Source organism: Ursus americanus, chromosome 34, assembly GCF_024610735.1.
Source record: "Ursus americanus isolate L20-20 chromosome 34, mUrsAme1.1.p, whole genome shotgun sequence".
Taxonomy (NCBI): Eukaryota; Metazoa; Chordata; class Mammalia; order Carnivora; family Ursidae; genus Ursus; species Ursus americanus.
The window spans coordinates 20,820,297-20,838,218 of NC_142160.1; the positions used below are offsets into that span (position 1 = coordinate 20,820,297).

At 39.9% G+C, this 17,922-nt stretch overlaps 1 pseudogene; it reads right to left on the reverse strand.

Annotated features, from left to right (window-relative positions):
* Positions 1-16,595: 16,595 nt before the first annotated feature.
* Positions 16,596-16,878, reverse strand: LOC148107180 (signal recognition particle RNA; annotated as a pseudogene).
* Between the last annotated feature and the right edge of the window lie 1,044 nt (positions 16,879-17,922).

Below are 17,922 nucleotides of genomic sequence, written 5' to 3' on the forward strand. Positions count from 1 at the left end.
CTAGATACAAAGTGAACATAATTAATGTGCACTATTTGGTGAGTTTGGTTTCTTATGTTTTTCTAAAAGCAAAACTAATCTATTCTACACTTTTCAGAGAAAAAGTGAAGGCGACAAAATGGATGTTATACCACTGCTATTCTGGGTACAACTACACAAAAAAGATCTCTCTTTTTTTTGGTTGTGGTACAGAAATAGAGAAAGGTAGAGACAGAGAGAGATGGGGTTGGGAGGAAGAAGTAAATATAGCCCGAGATATTCTAAAATGTAAATAAAGGATATCCGTTGTATTTACATAATCTGGTTAATGATTTGGTTAAATGGAAAAATCATGACCCACGCCATACAGCTGTGTGGTTTCAGTTTCAAAGACTCATTCCAGGAAGGAATAGCAGTGGTTATCAGCTCTGCACTCCCATCTTATGGGGAAGACCAGAACCAATAAAACCATCAAACCTAAAAGTATTCTTATAAGAAAAAGAGAGTGAGAGAGAGATTTTAAATCTGTTTCTCCTGCAGTTTTCATGGTCCTGATGAAGTTAGTTATACTCTGCAGATTAAAATCTCAAAACAGGTAAAATTAAATTCTACAGGCCTTTATAGCCAGACTAAATCCTTTTCTAACACTGGAGTGAGAAAAGGGAATTATGCATTCCTTAAGACATTAACCTCAAAATTTTTTTTTAAAGATTTTTTATTTATTTATTTGACAGAGACAGAGACAGCCAGCGAGAGAGGGAACACAAGCAGGGGGAGTGGGAGAGGAAGAAGCAGGCTCATAGCGGAGGAGCCTGACGTGGGGCTCGATCCCATAACGCCAGGATCACGCCCTGAGCCGAAGGCTGACGCTTAACCACTGTGCCACCCAGGCGCCCCTAACCTCAAAATTTTATTCAACGGGGGAGAGAGTTACACCAAGATCTTTTCAAAACCTATGTCAAAAGAAGGATTAAGAGCTTTTATGCTACTTCTTTCTTAACATTTGGGGAAATTTTTCATCTACCTTAGAAATGGGGTTGTACCTTTGTTAATGTATGTCCATATAAAGAGATCAGACAGAAGAAAAAATGTTTGCTTCCCCCTCACCTTCATGCTAATCGCACGTTAATTATGTAAGGAGTCAGGGTGAGCTGACTCAGTATTCTTTCCCTTTTGTTTGCTAGCTCATTATTCCCAAATCCAAAGAACACTAAGAATCATAGGTACTCACACAATGACATCCTTAAGAAAACAACTCTGTAAGTTCTAAAGTTGTATGACAGATACAATTAGCAAAAAAGTTGTTTTTTCTTCTATTATTTCCTATGGGAAAAAGGAGGGGCAAATTATCCTCAGTCTTCATTTTATTTCAAAACATTCAGACTGAAAAGAACCTTGCCATGTAAGAAGAAAAAAAAGTACAATTATACACCAGAAGAAGATTTCTCAATGCAAAAGAACCTAATACATTAAAAGTAATATGATGCTTTACAGTCAGCCCCAATGACTCCCTGTGTCATTGTTTGTTAGACCTTGTATACCAAAATGCTGTTTGAATGACTACACTCTACAGGGGATAGATACAATGAAAGACCTTTACACATGGACCTCGGCAACAGCCCATCTCTTCCCTCTCTCTCACTTCCCATCTTATAGGTTAATAGTGTAATGCTAGATTTTTTAAATGAAGTTAAAAGAAAAACTGTTTCCTAAGGACAAAACTTCATCTTTTGTCCGTTTGTCATTAGCGTGACTCCAAGAAATGTATGACAGAGAAACAGAGCTGTCTGGGAAGTCTGGATGATTAAGCAATGGGATATTTGGCTGTGGGGCACATGGATGCCATCAAAGACCACTAAAGCTGTAAATTCCTCTGACAATAGTCTCCATCAGAAAACCAGACTGAGAGAAGTTAGTTCTCTTTTGGATGAAGGACCCAATGGAATATTTAAAACCACATAGTTAAGCCAACTTAACTGGGGTTAGAGGTTCAAGTCTGAGGAATTGAACTGGGTAAACCCATGTCTTTCTCTCTACCATATTATGTTATATTTTAGCATATGATAGTGTATTCTAACTGTCTATCCATCTATCCATCTTCCTATTTACCTATCTATCAATCTACTAATCTATCATCTATCTGTCTATCACCTAATGCAGCCAAATAAGGTAAAATAGGCCAGGGAAGCCTCCTTCATAAGAGGAGACAACGCTATCTGTAGAAGGCCAAGAAGCCAGCAAGTTGGGGCCCTGGGAGAAGCAGGCAAGAACTAGGCCAATTACACTTCTAGGCCTTGTGCTAAAGAGACCAAAGGGGTCTTCTACGCTCATCTGAGCCAGCGACCCTGTACGTATATGGGGCAAAGCAAGTAACACAGAGGAGGCTTTTCTTGAAATATGTTCACACCTTTGTAGCACTTAATGTACCCGTGAGCAACTGGTCAGGCATCAAGGATGTCAAGATACCTATCCGGACCATACGTTAACACAGCTCACAAAGGACAGCTTAGGCATTTTATTTCCAAATAGCTCAGACAAGCGGCGGCCCCATGTCCCAAATAAACTAGATGACCAAATGTCTGAAGCTGGAGAAAAGTTTGTGCCATTTCAGTACGTGACGGCAAAGCTTGTTTGATATAAAAACAAAAACAAACAAAACAAAAACTTTTGTCAGCCTGATTTGAGAAGAGTCAAGAAAGGAAGAAAAAATTAAAAAAGAAAATATTTAAAAAACTCATAAGCACGTTAACATCATAAGAGCCTGTGCTCAAAGACACAAACTTCAACATGCACGCGGTACCCTAAATCTTTTCAAGTCATGTGCCTTGGACTGCCTGCCCCCATCTACATTTTTTCTTTATTTTCAGCCACTCTTTCTTTTTTTTTCTCTTTCTTAACAACAGGTCTCAGAACCACTGCAGTGCATCTCAGCAAGCATCACCTGGTTCCTCCAGAGCATATGAAATGATCTCCATGTTAAAGCGACAGCCCACTTCTTTCCAAGTTCTGATCCCTCAATTTGCTAATTACGTAGAAAAAGGTCTTCTCCCACTCTAGGCAACTTGAAGGCGAGAACCATCCGTCCTTCAATTTCATTCCTACCATCTACCATCTAATCAAGCCTACAGTAAGTGGTGACTAAAAGTTTATTGGCTTTTTAAATAAAACTCAGAGAAAAAAATCTTCACGATAATGAATAAATCATTCCAGCTCAATTTGTACAATGAAATAAAACTTCTCAGTGTGTTTTATGATTTAGGTTGCAAATTGCAATAAGCACCTAAAATGCCTGCTGATTCAATAGAAAGGATAAAGTATACGTGAGCATGAGTTTTCTTCTTCCAAATGAAGCCGAGATAGCCTTTTCATCCCTCAAGTGTGAAAAGACTGAGTGCTGATGGGACTGTTTATCAGGCAGATTATTATCTCCTCCAATTAAAAGTCACTTCAGAAAAAACATCACATCCCCGTTTATGTGTGTGTGCTTCTGATATGTACAAGTTTCACACTTTAGCCACCACACCTTAATAAAGAACTACGAAGCACATTAGTATCAGTTCCATTCATTTTTAACAATGACTGGAAACCGTGGTGATTTTAAAAACAATATTTAATGACCGAAAATGGCATCTAGTCCTTCACTATTTATGAGAATCTTGCCCTTGAATCCTGAAGAGTTAATATCAGCTAAGTATATTCTTCTGAACAGTTGATGACTCGGGGAAAACATCTATTTTATCTTGAGGATTTCTCATTACTTTGGCTCGTTTATGTAATCTTATTCCAGAATTACCCATTTCCATCTAAACCATAATGCACATGCATACACAGATATGCGCGGACACACACACACACACACACACACACACACACACACACACATCACACAGAAATAGGAGCTATTCTAAAATAAGACAGCTGAGATTCCTTCGAAATTCACATGAATTATTTGGCTTTAGTGCCATCCTTCATCTTTAAAACCATGTAAATTATCTCAATAAATCAAAAAAAAAGGACAAATGTTATGATTTTCTCTCCAATAAAATGTGAACTGCATGTAACTCTTCATTTACAGCCATGCTCCTTGTGAGCAACTTTCTGGAGTTAGAGCCTGAAGAAATAGCACAGAGAACACAGTCAGCTCTCACCACGGAGCCACGATTCCCAAGCCAAGCAAACACCCTACTTAGCACAGAGTGTATCTTTCGCGGAAATTTCTACCAAGCCCACTTCACCACTTCCATATTGGTTCAAGGAAGGTAAAGGGCAGCCAGGCCTTTAAACAAATGGCTCAGCTTAGAAATAGATAATTTTAAAGCCTTGGATTTTGAATTTTCTTTTCTCTCTCTCTCTTTTTTTTTTTTTAAGACTTATTTATTATTAGAGAGAGAGTAGGGGTGAGGGGCAGAGGGACAGGGAGAGAGAGAATCTCAAGCAGACTCCCTGCTGAGCGTGGGACCCAACAGGGGGCTCGATTCTAGGACCCTGAGATCCTGACCTGAGTGGAAATCAAAAGTCAGCTGTTCAACCGACTGAGCCACACAGGTGCCCCAAGTTTTCTTTTTAAAGAAGATTTTGAAGACCTCTTTTGAAGTTTTCATCATCAAATAAATACTGGCAATTTCTCTTTGTTATGCACTTTCAGGCTAATAGAGGGTTTTCCAGATGCATATTTTTTTTCCCTCGTTTGATTGACCTCGTGGGCTATGCCCAAGCCCAGCAGGTATTGCAATCTTGTCATTTACAATGAGGCATCCAAATCTCAGGTATTTTAGCTGATTTGTCAGAATCCCTCAGAGAATGGGTGTTCAAATCAGGACTAGAAACGGGGATGTCTGTCTCCAATCTGGGGTGTGGCACAACCCACTCTTTCTATATAAACAAGTATATGTTTACTCACTTCAACTATTAAATGGTATTTGGAAATAAGACCCTCCCAGCACTAACTATGTCTTCAGTGCCCAGGGTTATTCATATTCGTCCCTAAGCACCTCATTTACTTTACAGAGTAGCTTAAGCCCAAGGGAGAGTCTGGGTCACTGATGTTTAGGGTAGCATGCACTCCCTAGCCATTGGGTTTAATGTTTCCTATTTTACGACTCCAGGCCCAGTCCCACATCTCTGCTGGATTGCATTGTCCTGAAAAATGTTTATATGTATCCAGGGACTCCAGTAATGGGCCCATAAAAAATTCAATAAAGAAATGTTTTAATCAAAATATGCTGTCTGACATCACAGAGTCACCAGAATTCTCATTTAAAATTGGAGCGCATCGTTGAAAAACGTTGATTGCTGTTCTAACCTCACTGGTTTCTAAATGCATTCTGTTCATGCTCTGCTGTTGATGGAACTGGCTACTGATGTGTATCCTTAGAAGAACCTTTTTATATAATGAATAAAGAATCTCGAAATATATGAAAAGGGCCTATCATCTCTCCCAGCAATGGTGCCAGAGAAAGAGAGAAAGGGCAGCTGTCCCACTTCCTTTTGCTGGGTATAACGATCATGTGAGCACCATAAAAGAGTAATATATCTTTAAGAGGAAAGAAATGTCTTTTTATTCCCCCCTGAGCAACTGCATGTGCAAGTTTCTTAAAGCATCTTTTCTGTGCAAGCTGTAGGTCCTTTTCCAAGGTGAATAAAATCCCCACAAAAATGCCTGCAAGGAGAGATGTTCCTGATGCTTCCCCTGGGCATTTGCTGAGCTAGCCAAAGCATGCACTCATGCTATAGATCACTTTGGCACTATTAAAGAATTACAGGGCATCACATGGTCTTGTAGGAATTAATCACTGCTTAACAGTATGTGCTCCTGTGTTTATGAAGTCATTTGGAATATCTGCATGTAACCAGTGGCTCACTGAATGGACTATCTGTAGGTAATGAACCACGGCATTGTGTTATGGTAGAGCTAGAGAATGTTCCAATTGGCAATTAATATGCTAACAGTGCAATGTATTTATTTTAGGGAAAGTCGGAATCATAATTTGAAACTTTTTAATAAACCACAGAGATATCCTATTTATATCATGCCGAAATGCCTTCGCAAAGGACTTCAAGGTGGGAGAGGACGGCATCAAAGATACATGCCCTCTACCATTTTATAACAAGTGACTCTTTAAAGGCACAGCTCATATAGCCTTATGCCTGTGTTTTCCTTCAGGAACCCCTCAAAAGCATTAACTAAAGAATATATATTAAATTTCAGTTTCTAATATTTGCCATGGATACAACAGAACTGTGGTTTATAGTCTTAGCAGACCATCTTCAGCAAGCTTTAACTGCCTTAAAGAAACTTTGGGAAACAAGAAAAGGAAATGAAATGAAAAGAAAAAAAGAAGGGAAGTGGAGATAAACAACCTTATACTTTGCATAAGTAAGTAGGAGCTGTTTAGTGGTTAAGGGATACAGTGAGTATTAAGACCAAATAAGGAAGTCCCTTTCCGGATTTCACGAACGTTACACAATTTTTCACTTATAAATATTTATCTTGCTTGTATGATTCAGATGATATACTCAAGCATCAATTAGCTTCCCAATAAAAGACAAGATGTGGAAATGTGAGGATTTACGTAAGGCTGTCGAGCTGTGTGCTGCCAATTCATTCCTGGTTCAAGTTGTTTACCATTATTGTACTTCATTTTGAAAGTGTTGAAGAAGGTTTTAAATAGATGCTTTGGAATTTATATGTAACAAGTGCCCTAGAATGAGTATACTCCACTTTTACTAGAACTCTGGTATAAGCACTAATCAAATTGTTAAGAATTTTATATAGCTGAGCCAATGATCATTGCTCCCATTTCCTGTTTTAAATTTGTACCAAGAAAGCTGGGAAATAGAAAAGAAATAATTAATTCATTCCTTTCTCCACTCTGCAACTTCCACGAATTATCACATATCCAAATAATTAGGATACAATCCCATATGTCCTCTTTGATTAGCAACTGAAATCATCACCTTCAAATTATGCAGGATTCTTTTTTTTTTTCTCCTTTTCAGCCAAACTTTGATCATGTTAGATTAAAGAAATAAATTCAAAATCATCAGTGATGACAAAGATATGCTCCACGGGGCTATCAAATTTTCCTAATTCAGGACTTGAGTTTTCAGTTGGTAAACCTCCCACACAAGTCTCCTAGTCCCAAAATATTAGAATCCAAAAGTATGCATTCATAGTCTTATTCACTGACTATTCCACCATCATCTTAGTATGTGCTGGTTATATCACAATAAAAAGGTCTGAGGTTAATGCAGGGAAAGGCAAATAAGAAAGTTATACTGAACACTGACATATCATTTTGTTAGAAAATAAATGTCTAGCTGGAGTCAGAATTGTATATATGCCTCCTTAACCAGTTGGAAAGAAGGAGAAAGAGAGAGAGAGGATCCCTTTCAGGCAGTGAACATTCAGGTCCATGAGAAGTTGGAGAAAGGTGTGAGTTGACTTATCCAGGCCTTCTTGGGACCTTTACACCCACAAGATGTAAGATCCTTTCAAAATGACTATATATCCATTAAATCAAAGACAAGAATACCTAGTCATTATCATTGTCCTTGAATCAAATCATATTTTGCCTCTCATTCTGTTTATATTTCCCAATGCTGTCTCTGCTATCCAAAGGTGGCCAGTCAAGTCAACCCTGAAACTCTCTGGAAATGAATTTAGGTGGGAAATGATTTCTTTGTGCTATTGAGACCTACCTCTTGCCAAAAGCTTTTGCTGCAAATCAAAGAAGCAACTTCCCATGTGATCATTTCATGCTTCAGTTCTACCAAATTTTCTGCTCTCTTTGAACCCCAATTTGGAATTGAAATTCCACTTTCTTCTGTCCGGGGTGGTGGGGGAGGATGTCTGGAAATGCTTTTGTGTTGAAATGGGAGTCCTCCAAGTTGCCCGATATTTTGGTTGTGGGCTTGTGAAGAAAATGGAAAAACGACCTCAATGGCCTGGCTGCCACCACGCATGTCAGAGCCACTTTCATTCCTGGCCTTCCGGCCTTAACTTGCTCTAATGTAATCTTGTCTGCTGAAGCAAGAGGTGTGACCACTATGTTATTATCTGCTTTTCAGCTCTACACTCCTCTGGCCTGAGAGCACAGGGGCTTTCCCTCTCCAGCGTACCTCTCAATCTGATTATGCCATGCTACGAAAGTGAGCTCTGGCCGCCTACCTGCCCCTTCTGCCTCACCAGCCTATATCCCCCGAATATTCCAGCAACTCTACTAATGCTACTGTTATGCCACATTTTTTCTGCAATGCAAGGGTAAATAAAAGTTACATGCCTATCAGAAAATCAAGAGTTTCAAAGTAAATATAAGTTCTCTCATCATCTCTAATTGTCACTTGCTGTGGATGTCAAACTGACAGAGTAGCAGAATCTAATTTCCTTGTTTGATTCACCATGAAATTAAACTGAACTGACAATTTTTATTTTCACCTGGCAAATTCATCCGACACTATTTAAATCTAGCTAATCAAGTACAGTTATCTGCTGTGCACACTCGTCTCCCCTACCACACCTCTGGTTTGCTGGATCTCACTTCCCAGACTCCCTCCAACAGCCGTGCGTTGGATTACATTTACAGTTTTAGAAGGTGTAAAGGAATGCATGAACATAGTTAACCAAGGTGCCAGCAAATGTATCATGTCACAAAATTACTACTGAAAGATGAGAAAAAAAGAAATAAAAGTAAAAAAACAAAACTCTGGGACTGCAACATGGTTCAGAAACCCAACCAGTAAGAGGCTTAGCAAGGCCTGTGCTCAACAGACTAGAAAATATAATTCTGATGTTAACTGACATTTAGGGGGGAAAAAAAAAAGACAAAGCAAAACAAAAACAAAACATGTTTAACCTCTTAACCTAATAAGAAATAAACATCATCATTCAGAAAGAGTATTATGGTTGGAAGTGCGGGTACGTATTTGTCTGACGAAATAGAGGTTATCTGGCAGTCGGGGCCACTGATAGATAAGCTATCTAATTTGAGCTTTCAAAGATAAGGAAGACTCCACATCCTGGAGTCATTATACAATGTCCCAGTGCAAGGATTTATGATATTGTAGGGCGCCAAAACATGTATAAGTCTTACCACTTAGCCACTGGTGATTACCAACAGCTCCCCAGGGGCAGCCTCAAGGATCATCAGTGAAGGACAGAATGGACTTATTCAGTCGACAGAACAATGAAATGGGTTTCTTGACGCACGAGGAGGAGTATGTCGGCTGGACCCAAAGCTAGCCAATATATCATGTCTTCACACCGAAACATCTCTTCAGTTCCAGGCTAGTTTCTGGATTTTTACAGTGATTTATCACAGACAAGGTCTGACCTTTCTTTGCTCTGAATCCGAGGCGAAGTGCAGCGGGTTTAATATCAGTCCCAAGGCATTCTCAAAGATGAACTGAGACTTTAGGTTGATTCCACATTGGAGACACAAGCTAAAATATTGCTACATGTTTAGTGGTTACGCACCATGTTAGAATCTGAGTAAACGTGTGGTTGAACCCTTAGGAAAATGCATAGGACGCATGAAAATCAGCATGCAATTCCAGAAGGGTTTCACGGGCTCCTTGAAGCCCTGACATTAGCTAAACATAATCACAGCTACGATTTTTGAGCGTTTCCTATGTGCTGGACACCACGCTAACACCTTAGAGATATCTTCAAACCATCTTGCCTGGCCTCTTCAGCCCCGCTGGGAAGAGTCATTGCATGAAAAGCTCTAGGCCACTCATTCTTGAGGAAGTCACATGAAATTGCTCTTGCAACGAGTTTCTCGAGTACAAATAAGTACCTGCAAAGTAGGAGTGGCTGCCATTGTAACTTTAATTTAGGGCCTCTATTTTAAATTACCGACTGTTTTCATTGTTTCCAGCATCTTAATATATAGAACATATTTCTCTTTATAGAAAGTCAAATAGGCCTGTTCCCTGAATCTCAGTAACAGCTGCTCTGCAGAAAGACTGGCCGAGTCTGTATTTCCCCCCAAGGTTTCCCAAAATGACTTTGGCATCGACCACACAACTTAGGGGTTTTTTGACCCACACCACATATATTTCTTAAGCCATTTTTCCCCAACAAGAAGTGTGAAAACTTCAGTTTATTTGTATAGTTTGGATCCTTAGGACCACAAAAGAAGTCATTAATATCCCCATTTGATATAATGAAGAGCAAAGACCCAAAGAGGCTGAATAACTTGCTCTTGTCCACACAGATCTTGGGTAGTAAAGCAAGATTTAGAACACGAACGATTCAGTCTGACTCTAAAGCCCAGGTTCTGAGTTGCTGTGCTTAACAGCGCTGCTGTATTATAAAACTGATGAGACATTACCTATAACTAGAATAGAATAAGGAGTAGGAAGGTGACCTTTATCATCATCAAGCACCCAGGTTATTTAAGCCTGAGAAATAAGTTTAGACGTTTCATTGCACAAACCCCATCCCATCCATTGCCAAGAGTACCTTCCACAAATCTCCACCCAGCCATCTAGTACCACTTATTGGAAGACTATGTGATTACCTGTGGCCATATCCAATAGAAAGAACAGCCCCAAGGAGAATCTGAGCCCTGGAGTCTTACATCTATATTTTTGCAAATATCCATGCTATTTTTTAGGATAAATATGAACTATGAAAAGACTCCCTCCTAGCAAAACAGGACATAATGGGCTTCATGGAAACCTAGTGATATAATCTTAAGTAGCATGTTTAGGATAAATTCAAGAATTAGTATAGAATAAAAACGGGTTAAGTATGGGAAATAGTATGACAGCAGGCGCTAAAGAGCCGAAGAGGTGCACTGCAGTGCAAATGATGAAGAACTTGGAGAGAGACCTCCTTGGAGAGAAGCAGCAGAAGAGGGGTTATTAGGACGAATCTGAGGAACTAAGGCAAAATCAAGGGATTTCCGAAAGAATAATGGAAGACAGAGCAAGCAAGAAAAGAAAAAGCATGGGGCCTCTTGATGTTCTGTTCTCACTGCAAACAGATTATAGTTGGAGGCTGGAGAAGCAAGAGCTGGGCTTTGATGGGACATTTCCCGCAAAGCTCACTCCCAGGGAGAAACAAGCAGCTGCTTGACTATTGATGCAGGTGTAGGTAGAGACTGAGCCCAAGGATGCTCCTTCTCAGATACATGCTTGCAGAGTCAGGAATATTACTTTCTAATTCACTTACGGATGCTGGACACGGAGTTCCAGGAGGAATCCCATAAAAAGGATTCAGAAAAAAACAAAAATAACTGCGTTTCTTCCATGGGAGGTACTGGTACCCAAACATCCCTTTCATTTTTCTTCTATTTCTACAAATCAAAACATAATGAAAAGGCATACTGTAGCCTTCGTCCACATAGTACACGTACCACAACCCCTAAGTTGTGTGGTAGCATAAAATAGCATACTTAACCATTTTAGTGAGAGCAGTTAAGCTCAGGCAAGGCCCAGGGAGTAAAATGTGAAATCCAACTGCTGAGGGGGAGAGGACTTTGTTCATCTAATACACGTGTGAAGAGTAGATAGGAGCTACATCTGGCAACAGGCCCAACACAACATTTCTTCCAGTGTAAACTATGCGGTGACCAGACAGTGTTTCATGGCAGCCTTCGATATACAGAATAATAGTTCAAGTTGGAAAAGGATTCAAGGGAGTGGAAGAGATGTTCACAGGGACAAAGTTAAATGAAGAAAGCAAGGAACCATGTACTGCTAGGAACTGGGAAAAAAGAGCAGAACAAAAAAAAATGATATCATCGGAGCTCCAAAGGTAAGGAAAGTCATGGAAGAAAGGAGGTGAGTAGAAGGTGTAAACCAGTGCTGTTCAAAGTACCAGAACCTGATGAGGTAAGTAGCTGGTGCCACAAAGTAAATCAACACAGTTTCCTTCTTCGAGAAAGTTTTGCTATTACAGCTACTACTATTATTTAAATAATAATAATATTAGATGAATAGCTAAACTGAACAGTGGGGTTGGTGATATATTAAATTTATATTCTGTTGAAAGCTCCTTATCTCCTAGTGGACTGGTAACAAAATGAGTAACAAGCCTCTCTGGAGCCCAAATGTTGAGGAGGACTAGATTAAACTTCAAAAGGGAAGAGACTGTCAACAAAAGTCTGAAAGGGCGAGCAGAGTGCCAAGTAGAGGGCAAACGACATCAACACCCAGGGCAGGACGAAAGACATGGTTTCCACAGAAGAAAGTCACAAAAGAAGTAAAGGCATTAACAGAAAGGGACAGAGAAAAAACCATTTAAGGAGAGAGAGGAGGGACAATATTTCTCTGCTCATGTAGGGAGCATGCAAATGGAACAGGGAGAGAGGATGTCATTACTGAGAGAGAGGGCACCTGGGCCTTTGGACATTACCCCAAGGAGCTAGTGCGGACTACAAAGAATGGCTTCTCGCCGTCAGAGTGAGCTGTTAAAGGAAACTTGGGGGGCAATGTGAAGGCTACCAACTATTTTTAGAGTAAACCACTGTTCTAAATATCAGTTTTAAGATGGTTAGTTAATATAATTTACACTCAAATATCATACTAAAGACTTTTATTGGTGATAAAGTATAGCTTTTGTTAGTTAAGGAATACCTAACAGTCTGAAAATGATTCTTGGCACAGATCATGAGAACTGATTCTTTGTGCTTGCTAGGGCCACTATAACAAAGTGCTACACTCTGGGTGGCTGAAACGAGAGAAACTTCCTGTCTCACTGAGGCTCGATCAACATGTTGACAGGGTTGGTTTCTTCGGAGACCTCTCTCCTTGGCTTGTAAGTAACTGTCTTCTCCCTGTGTCTTCCCATAGTACCTATCAGTGTCCTAATCTTCTCTTCTTACAAGGAACATGGTCACATTGGATTAGGGATCACCTAATAATCTCATTTTAATTTAATTACCTCAGTAAATACCTTTCTCCACTTACAGTCCTTTTCTGAGTACTGGGTGTTAGGGCTTCAATATTTAAATTTGGAAATCACAGCCCCTAACACTGATAAAGTTCCAACCCATAAGGAAATGCTATAAGCACACTGTGTCATGTGCAAACATGTCCCCTACACAGTGACTAGCACGGCACATTTCAAACAGAGTTGGGGGGGGGTTCATATTGGTTGGGTGGATGATTCTGAACCACTTCCCCATTATCTTTTAAATTCTCCTTGATTCAACTGTCAATTTCGCTTTCTTAACATTTCATGTTGAAAATAAGTTTAGAATAGAGATCCACGTAGCCAAAGAAAGAAGTGGAATGGGGTGATGAACAGGAGTCTAGGGTTATGAATGACATAGCTCAGGTCAAAACATCTTACACAGAATCACATGGTATATCCGAGGGAACTGGGTTCTTACTGCCTTTCTTCATCTATTGCAAAGTACTCTTTCGACACATGGCAATATCCTTTTCAAACAATCCAAGATGCATTTTAGAAAACTCAGAACTTACAGTCTATTATTTAGACCTCTAGGCCATCAAAATCAAATGTACTTGGCTTCAGTGAACCCAGATATTCGAAGGTTTTCGTGGCTTGCCTGCCTTCCTTTGGACTAGCATGCTCATCTTTTGGAGTCAATCAGATCATGTTGTGGCTTTCCTCTGCCTTTGGGATATTTCTTCCCCATTCAATTAGTTTTCTTCTATGGGCAAAAATCTAAGTATCTAGGTATCTAGGCACCCCAGTCATTGAAAGATGCCATTTCATTTACAATAAGTAGGAGCAAGCTCTTAACGTGATCAGCTTGAACGAGACCCATCAGAATTGGAATACTTCTGCAAGGCTTGTGTGCGGGATTTTATATTACTCCATTCCCTTTATAGAGAACATCCCAACCTGCTCTGGTTCTTTGCTCATTAACAGCATAAATCATGCAAAATGTTAAAAGTCACTGTTGCAATGGTATTTGATAGAGAATTTAAATTAGAACACAGAGAAAAATGATGGTACTGCTCTGAGGCTGTATGATTCATTTCTTCGTACCAAACCAGAAGTTGAAAATGCAAGGCAATTTTATAATGAACAGAAATATTGCCTCTGGCCCTCATACAACTCCAAAAATAGATAGAACAAGGCTGACCAAAAATCAGAAGGGTCTTATATATATGTATATCTGGGTATATAAACATATACATATACATGTCTTCCCTTCTCTCCCTCGCTCTTTTTTCATCTTTGAATATCATTTTTTTCTGCTTCTCACTCCCTTTCTCTCTCTTTTTATGTCTCTATTACTCTGTCCTGTTTTCTCTGGCTCTGTCTATGCCTCCTTCTCTGTATCTCTTTGTCTCTGTCTCTAACCTTTTCATTCTCTTACTCTCATGCCGTCTCTCGGTCTGTATCCTTCTGTGTCTCTGTCTTCCTTTATTCCTGCCTGTCTTGTTTTCTTAGCCAAGTATCTGAGTCTCTTTTACTACTTTTACTATGTCAGTCTTTCTCTGTTCCCATAACTGACCCTCCTCCCTCCTCTCATCTTTAGAGCAATTCCATTTCGATATATTTCTTTCCTATAGAGAAACTATTTCTCAAGATGCCTGCAACCCCCTTCTGTCTATGGAGGCAAAGATGCGCTGTCCTCCTCTCGCCAAAGCTGCGCATGTATCCCATGGACCATCCAGCAGAGAAAGTGCAAGCCAGGGCTTTCTACACCTCTTCACCCTGGGAGTTAAACGTATGCCCTTCTTTCAGACTCAGCTTAGCTCAGTGTGAAACCTACCATACCAGGAGGGTCTCAGGTCTTCACCGTGGCCCATCTTCCAGAAGCTGGTCCATGGAAGCCATCCCCCAGCTTTGCTATTTTTGCCATTCTAAGTGACTTCTGGGTTACTTAACATAAAGCCCCACATGGTATTTCAGTTTCATGTTTCAGTTCTAAACCTCATAATAGAACTCTAAAGGACGAATAGCTTGTCGGGTTTGAAGGAGTGAGATTATGAAAAGGATTTAGATTTAGACTTTTGAATAGCATAAGGGGACTGACATGAGAGAGAAGCAGGTAGGGGCCAGAAAACCAAGGAAGAATCACTTTAGGCAAGTGTGCACATTAGTTCAGAAAAGGTGCATTTTGTACTTTATGTACAGTTAATTGCACAGTTGTTGGGAAAAATAAAACAGCACTGTTATCACATTACTGTATAATTATTATTGTTTCCTCAGAAGTTACTATGTAGTTACTACATTATTACAGAAAAAATAAAACATGTTATTTCATGGTAACTATGCAATTAGCTCATGTCACTACCAAATGTACACTTGCTGAACCAACAAAGAAATAAAATGTTCCATTTTTTCCCTCTGTGCTCATGAGTCATAATATTGTCCCTCTTTTAGAAATGACATAATGAATCAATGTACTAACATCAGAATATGCAGATTATGCTTTTCTCCTCATCATTTTTTTCTCTGGTGAGCAAATGAATACCTTGGAAACTGCAGATGCAAAATAGCACACCAGATAGGCAGGCAAGCAAATATATTCCATCAAGCAAATCTGCTGCATTTAATGAGTGAGGAACAATGAGTCCTTGTTGGCTGCGGTTGGAAGGGGTACCTTGGCAAGCCAAGTGCCTTGGTGGCTTAAAGGAATGAGGGAAGGATTAAATGCATTTCATTCTGTGTTGCTTGCAGGCTGAAAGCATAGCAAACAAAAACTGGTACCATGTTATGTGTACATTCACAGAAGAATTTCAGTTTCTGTTGCACATACTGCAAAGGAAAAATCCAGTGTTTCAATATTTAAATCAGTTCTATATAAAGCAGACCACTTGGTAAAAGTTTGAATTCACTATCAGAAGTTGGTTCTTGTAGTAGAAAAGAGATTTAGTTTTAGAAAAAAAAGGAGTACACAGTATTCTTTGTCAATGCCAGCATGTCTTTATACTTAAAGCCCTGTATACAATCATCTTTCTATGAAGCTAATTGCAAGCTGCTTAAAATAATGAGAACGGGTCTGTTTATTGTAACTAATTGATTTCCAATACTTCAAAATTAATTGGGCAGAACAGGTCATCCCAAGCTTTCTTTGAGGCATGTTTTAATAGGCTCTGAATTTAAGGAATTAATGGATAGATTAGTATAATTTATTTTCACATTTGTTATTTTTCCAGAAACAGCTTTAAAATTCTCCTGGGAAGAGACCCTACTCTCGTTCCTTTTCTCAATCCCTTTCCCTGCTTCTGCACAACACTCAACTCACCTCTCCTTTATTTCTAGCAGGAAAATGCCTCAGCTCCCTAATTGTTTTGAATTTAAATTCTAATCATGAAAATTAAGAGTCTCAGGGATCATGTGAACTCACTAAGGTCTTTGAACTACGCCCGCTACCCTCTTTGATCAGCAAAAAGATACCTAGGGCAAAAACTGTCTTTGTCCTTTTCACATATACAGTACTTGTATTTATATGTAGATTCCATAGTTTATAGCTCATGTGTCATTTCTGGCAAATGTACGTTGAATTCTACACCAGTTTCCAATCTTCCTATTCGCAGATTAGTCTTAAAGACTGTTCAAAAAGATGAGGGCAAGTAAAACTTTCATCAATGAAGAAGTTACCTAAATTCCTGGTGATCTGATTCAATGACTGTCACTCATGAAAATATATATGCATCCTTTATTTTATTATTTGTTTTCTAGAGAACGGGGTCTCGCCATGTTGCCCAGGCTGGGGCGCAGGGGTTACGCACAGGCCTGATTCCACTATTGATCAGCACAGGAGCTTTGACCTACTCTGTTTCTGACGTGGGCCAGTTCACCCCTCCTCAGACAACCTTCTGGCTCCCTACGCTCCCAGGAGGTCACCATATTGATACTGAACTTAGTGTGGACACCTGATCGGTGTGGTTCACTACAGCCCAGAACTCCTGAGCTCAAGTGACCCTCCTGCCTTGGCCTCCTGAGTAGCTGGGACTACAGGCCCATGCACCTGTATGTATCCTTTGAAAGGGAAAATAATCAAGCACCTACGATCTTCTTTCTTCCAGAAATGTCACAGAGATTGAGATTCCATAAAGGCAGAGGCAGAGAGAACTAAACCTAAGCTTACAGGTGATGAAGGCAGGCTGCTGTGTCTTTCTCATCTGTCTTCTATCCCACCCTTTGCTGGCCCCGAACTTCTGGGCTCTTACAACAGACAAAATGTAACCATTCAGTTGAGCATCACCCCCAAAGCCTTTGTCTACTGTTAAATATTAAGAAGAAGTTTCATTTTTTTCAAAATGAGAAGCAATGGTATGGTAGGCAGGATTCTAAAACAGCCCACCAGAGCTTCCACCTCCCCAGTGTACATGCTCTGCATAATCCCCACAACCGTGAGAAGGATGGATTTTTACCCCATAATTGGGTTATGTTAATTGTATATCCAGGGGGCCTGACCCAATCACATGAGCCCTTTAAAAGATAAGACCCTTCTCCAGTTGGTTACAGGAAAGGAGGTCAGGGAGATGTGCTCTCACTGGCCTAGAAGAAAGCCAGCCTCCACGTGTGAACTACATCCATGGGGGTCACATGGAAAAGAACCGCAGACAGTCCCCAGCAGCCCCTGGCCAACAGCTAGAAGAAAATGGGTACATAGAGTCTCACAACTACAAGGAAATGAATTTTGCCTATAAACAGTGGGTTTGAAAGAAGACTCCAAGTGCAGGTGACAACCTCTGACCTGGCCACTACCTTAATTGTAGCCTGGTGAAACCCAGAGCAGGGAATCCAGTCATACCATGCCAAGTACTTGAAGTATAAAACATGTGAGACAACAAATCGCTGTTGTTTCGGGCCACTAAGTTTGTAGTAAGTTGTTATGCAGCAATAGAAAAATAATACAACCAGAAAGAGAGCATGGGGCCTTGATTCTGTAAGACTTTCTCACTCTTACACTTTTCATCCCAGACATTTTGGAGATAACACTGTTGAGGTTTTGGCACCGCTTTAGTTTTTCTCTGGCAAAGCTTTAGATGCAAGATTCA